Source organism: Scardinius erythrophthalmus (assembly GCF_964197995.2).
Source record: "Scardinius erythrophthalmus genome assembly, chromosome: 16".
Lineage (NCBI taxonomy): Eukaryota > Metazoa > Chordata > Actinopteri > Cypriniformes > Leuciscidae > Scardinius > Scardinius erythrophthalmus.
The window spans coordinates 18,905,173-18,917,410 of NC_138236.1; positions in this window are offsets into that span (position 1 = coordinate 18,905,173).

The window sequence follows — 12,238 nt, forward strand, 5'->3', positions numbered from 1 at the left end:
CCTTCAAATTGTGTGTTAATTCCCTTGACTTGAAAGCCAGAGGCTCATATTGACTTTTACAAAGCTTTTAGAATCTTATTTTCTAATGATATGACTAACACTGAATCGGGCCTTTTTGATTTTACTACATTTTTTTAAGGCTTGTATTTGCACATTTATCTATAGGCCTATCTCATGATATTGTTAGAGTTGACTGTAATCATATTTGTCAGTCAGTTCAATTACAGCCTACTGACGAAAAGTGAGCAAAGCTAAACATGTTTATTATACATAATGATGGAATAACTTTTTTAAGTGCAATACATATTTTACTTTACATTTCCAAAAAGACACATATGTAGCGAGATGAAGTGACATTAACCACATACAAATCTATTTTTACATTAACTAGGGCTAAGGTATTAATGTTCCATTGAATAAAACCAAGTAAATCTCATTATGTTCGTTTTTTAAGCATTTTTACATTTATTCCAAAATAACACCTAAAGGCACAATTGAACAATTTAAACTATATATTTTATTTGTGAACTGATGTTCTGCTGTTCTTTTTAATAGTCAACTTATTTTCATCAGTTATTAAGTTTGGTAAACACTGATCACAGACGAAGACTTAGCTTTTTCACCAAGCTGAATGCTCACTAAAAATCCCTACATTTCAAGTTTTCAGTCCATTTCAAGTTTGATTTTGACGTGACATAAATCGGTGATATCTAAACGGCCGTGTTGTTTACTTACTTTTTAATTAGTCTTCCCATTAAACACTATCATTTTGTTCACTCAGGTCGATTCGCGAACGCGCACGAAAACAAGAGGAGGGATTTATCGCACGAACCAATCATATCCAATCATAACTGGCATTGCCTCCTCTCTCGTGACTTTCCCCCATTAACTCTCAATTCACCCCATCAAACCCACAGCACGCTTTAGGGGGTCTGTTCAAACTAAATGAGTTCAGAGGAGGCACTTGTCACTTAGCCTAATGTAACTTTACCTGCTGGTATCGCTGGACAGTGTTACTTTAGATAAACGAGTGATTTATAATGTCACATTTTGTAATATTTGCATTGTTTTTATTTTTATAACATGGATTGTTTTCTGATTTATTTTTTGTGGAGGCACTGCCTCCCTTGCCTCATGGAAGGAAACGTCCCTGCAGTTTTCAGTTTGTATTTTATTTCGCACATAGTTTCTTCTCCGATTGTGAAAATCCCAGCGATTTTCCCTTAATTTTAGAGGCACCGTGTATCTGCAGATTTATTTACCATAGTAAGAAGAAACACTAGACTCACATAATTGTGACGTCCAATTAGACACCATAATTCACAAAACATCTCAGGTAACAAAATTTAATTGCAACTAACCTATTGCCGACAACTATATACAGTCTTCATAAATCGCCATACTTTGCCTCAGGTGCAAGATATTATGAATGACCAATTAATTGACATTAAATTACAAAATAAATTAAATTAAGTTAAAAATGCAGATAACACTGTAAAAAAAAGTTGCTGCCTTAAATTTAAGTACAATCACCTTGGATTTTTAAGTCATTCCAACTTAAATTACATTAAACTGACTTAAAAATTGCTTAATTTATTTTGATGAGTTAAAGCAATGTAAAAACAAATGTTGTCATAACTTATGATGATATAATTTTTACATTGTATTTGTTCTTAATTATGTACTTAAAAAAAAAAATTTGTAAGGCAAAAGGCTATACATTTGACAAATAATGTAACAAAAAACATAAAATAAATGTTCTCAGCACCACCAGCAGTTAAGAAAGTGTATTTTTGCGAGCAGTGTTCATAAAGCTATAGGACTGTGCATGTTTCCAGGGGAGAGCAGCTGATCTGGCCTCCTGCTGATGTAGTGCTGATCAGAGATCAGATGATGAGGGTTTCTTACAGAGCACTTCCCTGAGCAGCGCTGACATAAATCAGGCCCAGAGAGCTGCACTGCCCCACAGGAATATCCTCTCCCCTCTGAGCACTTACTGTATGTTTGTGTTTGTGTGTGTTTATGAAGGAGAGAGAGAGGGGAGAGAGTCAACCCGCCAACACAACTGCACTTGTTTTATGGAAACAATTTGTTTAGAAAAAAAAACTTAAAAAAAACTAATCCAATTTCATCTAAAAGGACTTCTTTCTTTTTTTAAGTTAGCAATAATTGTATACAGTGAAGCTGTACAATCTTTTTGATAGTCCGTCAAGATAGTAATATAAATTTAAAATGGAAACAAATACAATAGTAAAATTCATAAATGCTTTGGAATTAGATGGAATAAAGTTCTTGCTTTGATTGATTGTTTTTAATTTGATCAAGTTTTGACCACACTGCAAAAAAAGCATATCAATAAGTTATGACAACATGTGTTTACATTGCTTTAACTCATCAAAATAAGTTTGAAAACATTTGTTTTATGTTATACAAGATTGAACTCCTTTTTAAGTCAGTTTAATGTCATTTAAGTTGAAATGACTTAAACATCCAAGTTGATTGTACTAAAAAAAAAGAATTAAGGCAATTAATATATTTAATTAATATATATATATATATATATATATATATATATATATATATATATATATATATACACACATATATATACATATTAAATACAATTAATATATTTAATTAATTAATATATATATATATTCTATATATATCTATATTTGTTTAGGTCCTTAAAATACCAACTTCACATTTTCACTTTCTTTTCTTTTACTGTGTGAGTCTCTGTAATGTAAGAAACCTGGACAGTTGATCTCATTGTTCTTTAAAGCTCAGTGAGACAGCACAGAGCTCTCTTGTGCACAGATGCCTCTGCCAACGAGAAGAACCCCCAGCATGCTTGACAGTCGGGATAATATTTGTTTGGAATGGGCTGTGTTGGTTTTGCAAATATTTATTTTGGATTTTCTGCCATGGATTTTTGGGTGTTGTGTCTCTTTGCAAAATTCATATGAACTTGGATGTTATTTATTGAAAGAAATAGTTTCTGCCTTGGATTCCTAAAACTCAGACTTGTAATATAGGGAGCGTCCAATCCCTGCCATAAATTTTTACAGCTTCTTTCATCTTCTTTAAGGTTCCCATTGGCCTTGGTAATAGCTTTCTTCTTAACAAGTCATCAATTTTGTAAGAGCATCTCAATCTCTGCATTGTCATGGTTTTCCATGTTGTCTCCACATTTAGTCTTCACAATACTCCTGCATGAAAGTTATACATTCATATATTATATATGTATAAATATTTCTTTTCTATTGGTTGGTTGATTAAATGATTGGTAGCATTGCATTTTGTGCAAAATGGAAGTGATATCTGCTTTGTAGCTGATTTGTAATGTTTGGTTAAATTCCAAAACTGTTAATCCCTTTAAATACAAAAATCCCCATTTAAAAGATTGTGAAAAAATGTAGCAGCATATTTTAAGTGTTAATACTTTTATTTTAAAGTGAATAAATAAAAGTGTCATTAAAAATATAAAACGGTAAATTAAACATTTGAATTATATTTAATTGTATGTTTTTATTACACAAGTAAATCTACATAATATATAAAATATTATAAAGACATAAAATAAGATTTACAGCTCTTTCACAGAATGATCTTTGTCCACGAGAGAAAATAATTTATTTTAATTAGTGAGCAGTCAGCCTTGGACGCTCATAGAGATCTGACACACACACACACGCACACACACAAAAATTGTATTTCACCCTCAACAACTATATTTAGGTTAATGAACCTGATCTTTTCTAATGCATCTCCAATCTCAAATGTGTGTGTGTGTTTGTGAATGTGTTAAGTTAGGGTGCTAAAAGTACTACAGTCAGGACTAGTGCTGATACATTACTGTGAGGAGTCATGCCCTTCACTGCAATAGCATCCTTTCCTTACTCTCTAAAAGCCTGGGTCAGCAGTTCACACTGTAATGACACATGCGAATATACCATGTCTGCATATATGAGTGTGTGTGTGTGTGTGTGTTAAGAGAAAGGAGAGCGAGCAGCAGAGTATTTCACGTGCCCTTAAGAGACCGGATAGCTTTAGGCACAAGCGAGGTTGTCACGCAAGCTTGTGTGTGTGTTAGAGACAGTGTGTAAAAGCATGTAGGCTACGAGAGAATACTGTCTACTAACCATATTTCAAGACGGTTAGCTGCAGTGAAAGTGACCTTGATGAATAATTATTAATGCATTTATTAAATAATATGGATATGAGTAGCATTTGAACATTTTGTTTGCATACTATTTCCTTGAATATCCCTTGAAATCCTTCTTTTCTGTTCACTTCTAAATCTCAAACCATCTCATATTATTCAGTTTGCTTTAGATTAGTTGCAATTTTTTTAATATACAGTACCATTCAAATGTCTGAGGTCGACAATTCTCTTTTGTTTACATTTGATCAAAAATACAGCAAATACAGTTTTCTATTTTAATATATTTTAAAAAGTAATTTATTCCTATAATGGCAAATCTGAATTTTAAGCAGTCTTCAGGGTCACATGATCCTTCAGAAATCATTATAATATGATTTAATGCTCAAGAAATAATAATTATTATTATCAACGTTGAATCAGTTGTCCTGCTTATTATTTTTGGTAAAACCATGATACAGTTTTTTTCCAGTATTCTTTGATGAATAGAAAATTCAAAAGACCAAATTTATTTGAAATAGAAATCATTTGCACACATTATAAAGGTCTTTACTGTCAATTTTGATCAATGTAATGCATCCTCGCTGAAGTATTAATTTCAATAAAAAAGTAGTTATTTTACTGCAGATAAGGTAGAGTATATATTTATGTATATTGTTTTAAAACAGTTTAAAACGTTTTTCTTATGTTGACTTATTTCCTATTGAAACAGGAAGTTTGGATTTGGAATATTGGAAAGCCAAAAGACTTAATTTTGTCAGCCATGAACCATTTGCTGCTTGCTGTCGATTACATTTTTGGAGGTGGGACATTCTCCTGCCAGCTAGCATTTGATTGGACAGTGTAAGAAGAGTAACCATTGATTTTGACCTGTAAAACTATTTAAAAATAAATCAATTTCAATCTGCATATTTGCTAAATGTGATATAGATGGCCCCAAACCTACCCAAAAAACCCAAAACAAAACTCTGGAGGTAAAGGTTTTAAAACAAAGCTGAATCCAAAGATGCATGACTATCATTCGCTTCATTCTGTTTTACAGATAAACAATAATTTTCTTAAATGTGTTCCAGGTCTGCATTTCTCACCAGCTGTGTCAGTATGCCATGTCCTACTTCCACAAGTGATCACATCATTTCCTGTTCATTCAGCCTGGAGGCGAAGAGGCTGAGCAATCCGATTGGCTGCTTTATGTAATAACTGTCAGACAGGTTGATTGATTGGCCAATATGAGGTGGTGACTCTGCTCATATTCACCGGACCGCTTCGACTCTCCTGCTCGCTCTTCTTCCCTCTGAATGGCCGTTGAGTGCTTCCTTTCAGTGTTTGTCAGCTAGAGACGTTTATAGTTTTTTCAATTAAAAGAATGCAGTGGATGTGTGATAATGACCCTGATGATAATTGCACACCGCAGTGCAGCTTGAGATTTGTATGGCAGTTTATAGCTTCATCTCTCAGCTGTTGTGTTGAGTGTGCTGGTCTCACTGGGCCGCGGCATCAGCGGTGGTGGGAGACGCATCATATGCGCAGCTGTAAAGCTTAAAACATCCCTCATCACAAGAGTTACTCATATGCTCCAAGTTAGGGTGCGAAATAGTTCAAATGAATGTGCGTTTCTTACCTGAGACTATTCACCTATTATTCAAACATAATGATCAAGAAATTATGATTCATAGTTTTTCCACTTAAAACAGTGAAGTGATTGCACATTTCCTGTAATGCCAATCAGAATGTTTTATAATAATATTTAGACAGTAACTTACCAGAGTTGTGGAACTGCTCTCTCACTTTCTTGCGTAATCACTTGACAGTGTGGTCCAAATTACAGTTCATTCCCTCAAACAACCCAATTATGGTGTGACGTTTAAATGTGAATGTGAAATCAGAATAACACTAGTACCTTGTAAACACAGTTTATCAACTAACTGATAAACATCTGTGCATCCTGACTCCTTGGAAATTGCGCAGAACCCAGCCAATCAGATTAGAACTGTTTATTGTCGTTTATTGCGGTTTACCGTGTAAGAATATTCTAGTTCTTGCCATTTTTGCATGTAACATGCTTCAGATGACCTTTGAAATGTTTCTGGTTGTGGCATTTCTAAAGAAAGTGTCTAATTATATTAATAATGTTGCAAAAGATTTCTAATAAATACTGTTTCTGTTCTACTTTCCATTCTGTTTGGTTTCTACTTTTTGTTTTATCAAAGAATCCTGAAAACGCGTCTCATGTCTTTTTTCAAGTCTTTTTTGGTACTCAAGTAAATCTCTCAACATATCTTTTAAGAGTGTTTAGAATTGTTTGACTATAATGTAACACAAAAATGCAGATTTGTATATATAATATGTAAATGTACAATATTAGGGGAAATAAAAGAATGTACAACAACGCTGCTGCAATAGATGTAGTGTAATTTTACTGGAAATATGAGTTAACCACCAAACAGCCGGTAAGATTCAGTGATGCGTTTAAGATGAATACTGACACTGTTGTTTTTAGACTGACGTCATACAATGTGTCATGTCAGCTGGAATAAGTGAATCAATTAAGCAAGAGAGAAAGAGAGGGGGAAAGGAAGTGACACAAGCTTAGATCACACCAACCTTCTCATTATCACATTGAGACTGCCCACTTAATAAAAAGCAATTGCAACTTTGTATGAAATAAAATGTGTCATGTATCTATGTTAAAAATAAGATTGTTTGTCCAATCTATGGAGGATGGGAAGGAAGGAGACAGTAAAAAGCTTTAAATGTCAATTTTTTTATTTTTTTTATTGAGTAATGAGTTTGACACAGATGTATTTTGATTTTAGTACAATATTACTGTGATTTTACACTACTGAGACAATCTTGACCCTCAAATGCCTACAGATCAATCATTAATATTATACAGATCAAACTAAAAGCACCTAGTATGTCGAACATAATACCCTTATGCAAACATATGGAAAATAAAACGTCAAACACAAAGCAAATTAAACATTTTCTGGACCCTAAAAAGAGTGCACAAATTGGCAGCCTGTTAGGACTCTTGCCAGAGACAAATCTGAGCAACTATAGTCAGCAATCACAGCTTAATAATGATAAAAGCAGGCACAAAAAATCCAGTTAAAACAAATGATCAATGGACTCTAAATGACAGGTAGAACTGAAACAGACAAAACAACTTTTCAAATGCAAAGAAAAAAAAAAAAAAGAATTAAACCGCTTTTTCCAAAATCAATTTAAACTAGATGCAAATGAATGTAAATCAAGGAAATGGTCACATGATCTTGCAGTGCTGTATTATATTAATACTCGTCTTCATGTATAATTTCCCACAATTTACTATTATTCCTCATACTGTATACCTGTATCAGCAAATCCTTAAATGCTTTGGCCATATTGCAGTCCTATAAAATAATACCAATTAAACTTTATTGACAGAGAGAGAGAGAGAGAGAGAGAGAGAGAGAGAGAGAGAGAGAGAGAGAGAGAGAGAGAGAGAGAGAGAGAGAGAGAGAGAGAGAGAGAGAGAGAGAGAGATTTCAACAGTAAAAGCAGACCTACTCCAGGTGGGACGAAGTCAATCGGCGTTGAGAGCAATGGGAGAGAGCGAGGGATGGAATGAGAGAGAGGAGGGAGGTGAAGATGAATGTAGTTAATTAAGATGAGCAGGCAGTGAAGACAGTGCAGAATTACACAAACACTAATTAGAGTCTTCGTTAGGGGGCACAAAATGAGAGCAGCGCATCCATCATCTCCCCTCTCCTCTCTCTTTCCTCCCTCATTCCAACCTTTCTCTCCTCTGTCTTTCCCTCTGCTCCCTTTATTCTCTTTCTTTTTTTCCCATTTTAACATATTGGTGTCTTAGTTTGTACTTCCTGCTTGTGGCTAATAGAGATCATGACGGTACTTCAGTCGCACGGGCCACTTCCCCCGTCATCATGCTTATTTTAACCTCTCCTCTCTCTGACCCCTCCCCTCTCCCTTTTATTACAGACATGAAATTCAGCATCAGCACAATTTTTATTGTTTCCCTCGTTCTCTTTAGTCTGTCAATGTACCATGTCTCTCTTTCTGCTCTCATTCGCTCCATTTAACATCCATCCATCCATCCATCCACCCACCCATCCATCCATCGGAAATATACTTATTTACTTCCAGGTTTAAATTTTAACCCTGAGGGATTAAACCCTATGATGATATATCAATTTAACAAATAAATGAATGCAAATTGACATTGCAAAAGCAATACATGTGCATTTTCTAGGGTTTGTTGATGTATCTCCCCATGTGAGACAAATGGATATAAACAATGAAAGTACTGCCAAATGGGGACATTATGATGCTAGTCAGTGAGCTAGATCTGAAAATATAGATAACATTTATGTCTGAAGTCAGACATATGGAACAAATGAGAGATATTATAGTTTCATAACCTCCAGCATTCACAGGCTGATCAGCACCAGCTGGGTGACAGAAATTACAAATCAAATCTGACTTTTTGAACAGGCAGTGGAAAAATCAGGACTAACAACATAAGAGCGTAACAGTTTTATAAGTGCAGGATAACTTTTTGCTGTAACGGGGAAAAAAAATCATTTCACACTAAATGGGTCAATGGCAAAAGAGTGTGCATGATAAAGAAAACTTACAAAAGGCAAAGTATTTAAAATAATAATAATAATGAAAATATCTATCTTAAATTAATAATCCATAAGTATCTTTGTGTTTTTTTTTTGTGTGTGTGTTTTTTTGGTTGGTGTCTCTCACATGACATTTTAAAGCCATGCCATTTCACAAAGAGTTACATTTTTTTAATAATTTAACGAGATTTATTGATATGACACACAGTCATGACTCATGTCTGTATATATTATTTCTTGTTTTTTTTTTTTTTCCTGCATGATTCTGCATGACTTTCATTTAACAGACACACTTTCTTTCAAATGTTTCAAACATTTGAACAAAACTAAACTCTCCAGGAAATATTATCAGAATACCAAACTACTGTACTTAATGAGGTTCTGTTTTCAAGAAGTTTATTCTTTTAATTATCTAAAATAGTTTTTAAAAAATCAGTTGCGTCACACATTTTATAACCCCAAAAATATCAAATTGAAGTTTAATTCAGAAATTTAAAACAAGTATAACTGTGTAAATGAACTGCATTTCTAAAATACTAAATTAATAGATCTGGAGTCTGGACCCAAAAAAAGGGGCATCATGTCACTGACCCAAATAATGCATCAATTAGGCCCATTGGAAAAATTCAATATGTTCACATTATATCTATATGACTTGGCGAGATGATGCAAAAAAATAAAAAAATAAAAATAATAATAATAATAAAATCGGACATGTTTGTATTTATTCGCTGGTTCACAAAAAACAGATAACTAAACCACACACGTAACAAATTCGTTGCCATTAACTCAGTTGCCATTCTAGATCTGTTTAATCTCCATATTTAATTTTCTTTAATTACAGTATTCGATTTTCCTAATATGTAATTAGAGAAGTGGCAGTTGTTGCCATGGTTTTAGATTTCTGTTCTGCTGGGTCATTAGCTGGTTTAATAGTATTCTTCCTGAAATAGATAAAAACTTCTCTCCTCTGAGACATTAGGCTACATTTGCTCAAAGAAATCATGTCTCATCTCTCTTACGACACTGCGCTAATGTTATGTCTAGACAATTTCTTTTTCTCTCCAGGCATTTTACCAAGAAATGATGGGAAGGTTGATTAAGTCACACGGCTGGTTTTAGTGTTGATGTGCCTGTGGTGCCATGGTTTAGTCAAATGTTTCTTTTCTTTACTCTTTTCTCGAACCACCAGGAGGTTTAGTGATTCACAGGTGAGAACGTGCGGTAGTGCTCCCTGTCTGTGAATTGTGAGGGGCGTTTAGAGTCCCGATACGCACTTACGCAGTCATGAGGTTAAATCATGCTTATCAGAGCTGTAGGAGCATCTCAACTCATATATCATCTCCACTGCGAGTCACAGAGCTTTAAATCTCATGAACTGTATGTGAGATCCAACCAATTTCTCATTTAGCCCTTTACATTTAGACACTCTTTAAAAAGCGTAAAGAGTGTCACAAACACACTGCTAACCTAATTATGTTTTCAGTAGGGTGACAGTGTTTTCCGTAACTAGCTATTTTTTGAGGTGTAGGCCCATAGCCCAACCAAGCGGCACATTGTTGGTTTTAATGTCTGAGCTGAGGAAATAAATCAAATGCACTCACGTGGCCCTTTCTCGTTGAAAAGTACGATTCAAGTACAATTTGTTTTTATTCTCTTTGGTTTTCTTCACATACTACAGTAAAACACACACACACACGGATTAAAGCATACATGCAAGCACATTTGTAGACTAAGCATGCTGTGGATGTGTATATATCCTGATGAATGTATTTTTCTTTGTATCTGGCACTGAATAAAGATGGAGGAAGAGGAAGGGGAAGAATACAAAGAGAGATATCAAGAGAGACAGCTACTTAAGCAGAGACTAAACTATTTAACGTTTCACCCAGCTTTGCTCTACCTGTCAGGCCTGGCTGACTCTGACTGAGTGTGTGTGTCTGTGCACTACAGTATCAGAGACACAGCAGATTAAGTAATAGCCTACAGTAATGCTTTCTGTAAAATATTACGGATAACAAATAAAAAACTTCAGTGGATCTAGAGTTGGACTAAACTGATTTCAGGATTTCAGGCTTGGAGGGGATCACCTATGGACCTTATTTAGTTTTGGTTTCATTCTTTAACAGTGTTGCTTCTCTCAACTCTGTCCTCTCTTTCACCAATCCATCCATTCTCCAAGGCCTTAGCTCTCAGATCTGCTTCTGTTCATTCTGCCTCTCTCTCTCTCTCTCTCTCTCTCTCTCTCCCTCTCTCTCTCTCTCCCAGGTTGATTTATTGCTTCTTGTTGGAAAGGTTGGCGTTTTAATAACTCAAGTCCTCCACACCAGAACGAGAGAAAAAAGCTAAAAAATAAAATAAAAAAACTTCTGTAAGCACAAAATAAACACGTGGAAAACTGGCTCTGTTTTCACTTTTTGCTGTTTTTTTTTTTCCGTTCTCTTTATCAGTCTTTTTTCATGTCTTTTTGATGTAAGGGTCATTCTATGGAATGCATAACTTTTCTAGTTTAATAAAGAGATTTTATACTAAGTGTCAGTAATGGGGAGGGTTGGGGAAAGACCTGGCAACCTACCCCAGAAAAATCATTGCCAAGAAAATTCATGGACAGTCTCTCGCATATGGAAAGAAATGGCCCTTAGAATCACCAAGAGTCGAGACTGAAATGGTTAACGAAGAAATGAATTTCGGTAATTAATGTAAATGGTATTGTGCCATTTCAAGCTAAATTAATCCATTTATTATGTGTGTGTGTGTGTATGTATATATATATATAGTTTATATATATATATATATATATATATATATATACAGTATATATATATATATATATATATATATATATATATATAGAGAGAGAGAGAGAGAGAGAGAGAGAGAGAGAGAGAGAGAGAGAGAGAGAACATTATTAGCTGCGCGATCCACTGAGAAACATTTCAATTCAGCGCAGAATTCTCTATCTCTATTATAAACCCACAAATACAGATGAAACAGCGCTGATATTCTCAACATACTGACGCAAAAAACAGGCGAAACATTGTTCCGAGAACAAACCAGTTAGAAGACATTTCACACCACAACTTATGAATTAACTTTAGTAAAACAATGCTGTTATATTAATATAGTCATATATAAATGTATTAAATGTAATGCAGTAATGTTTTGTTTAGAAGTTATGGCAGTTTATTTATTTATTTATTTATTTATTTATTTATTCATTTTTATACTAAATGTTTGGGCTACTGTTTTTGATAACACATACAATAGGTTTATAGAAAATCAACAAAAAAATCAAATATTTTCATAATTTTTCAGGATTTTTTTTTTTAACGCTTGTAAGTCTGAACCAGAATATCAAGATATTTTATTATTTCCCATATGATGGTGAAAAGTAAAAAAAGCTTCACCATGTTATATGTATAATAAATATTGGAGTATAACA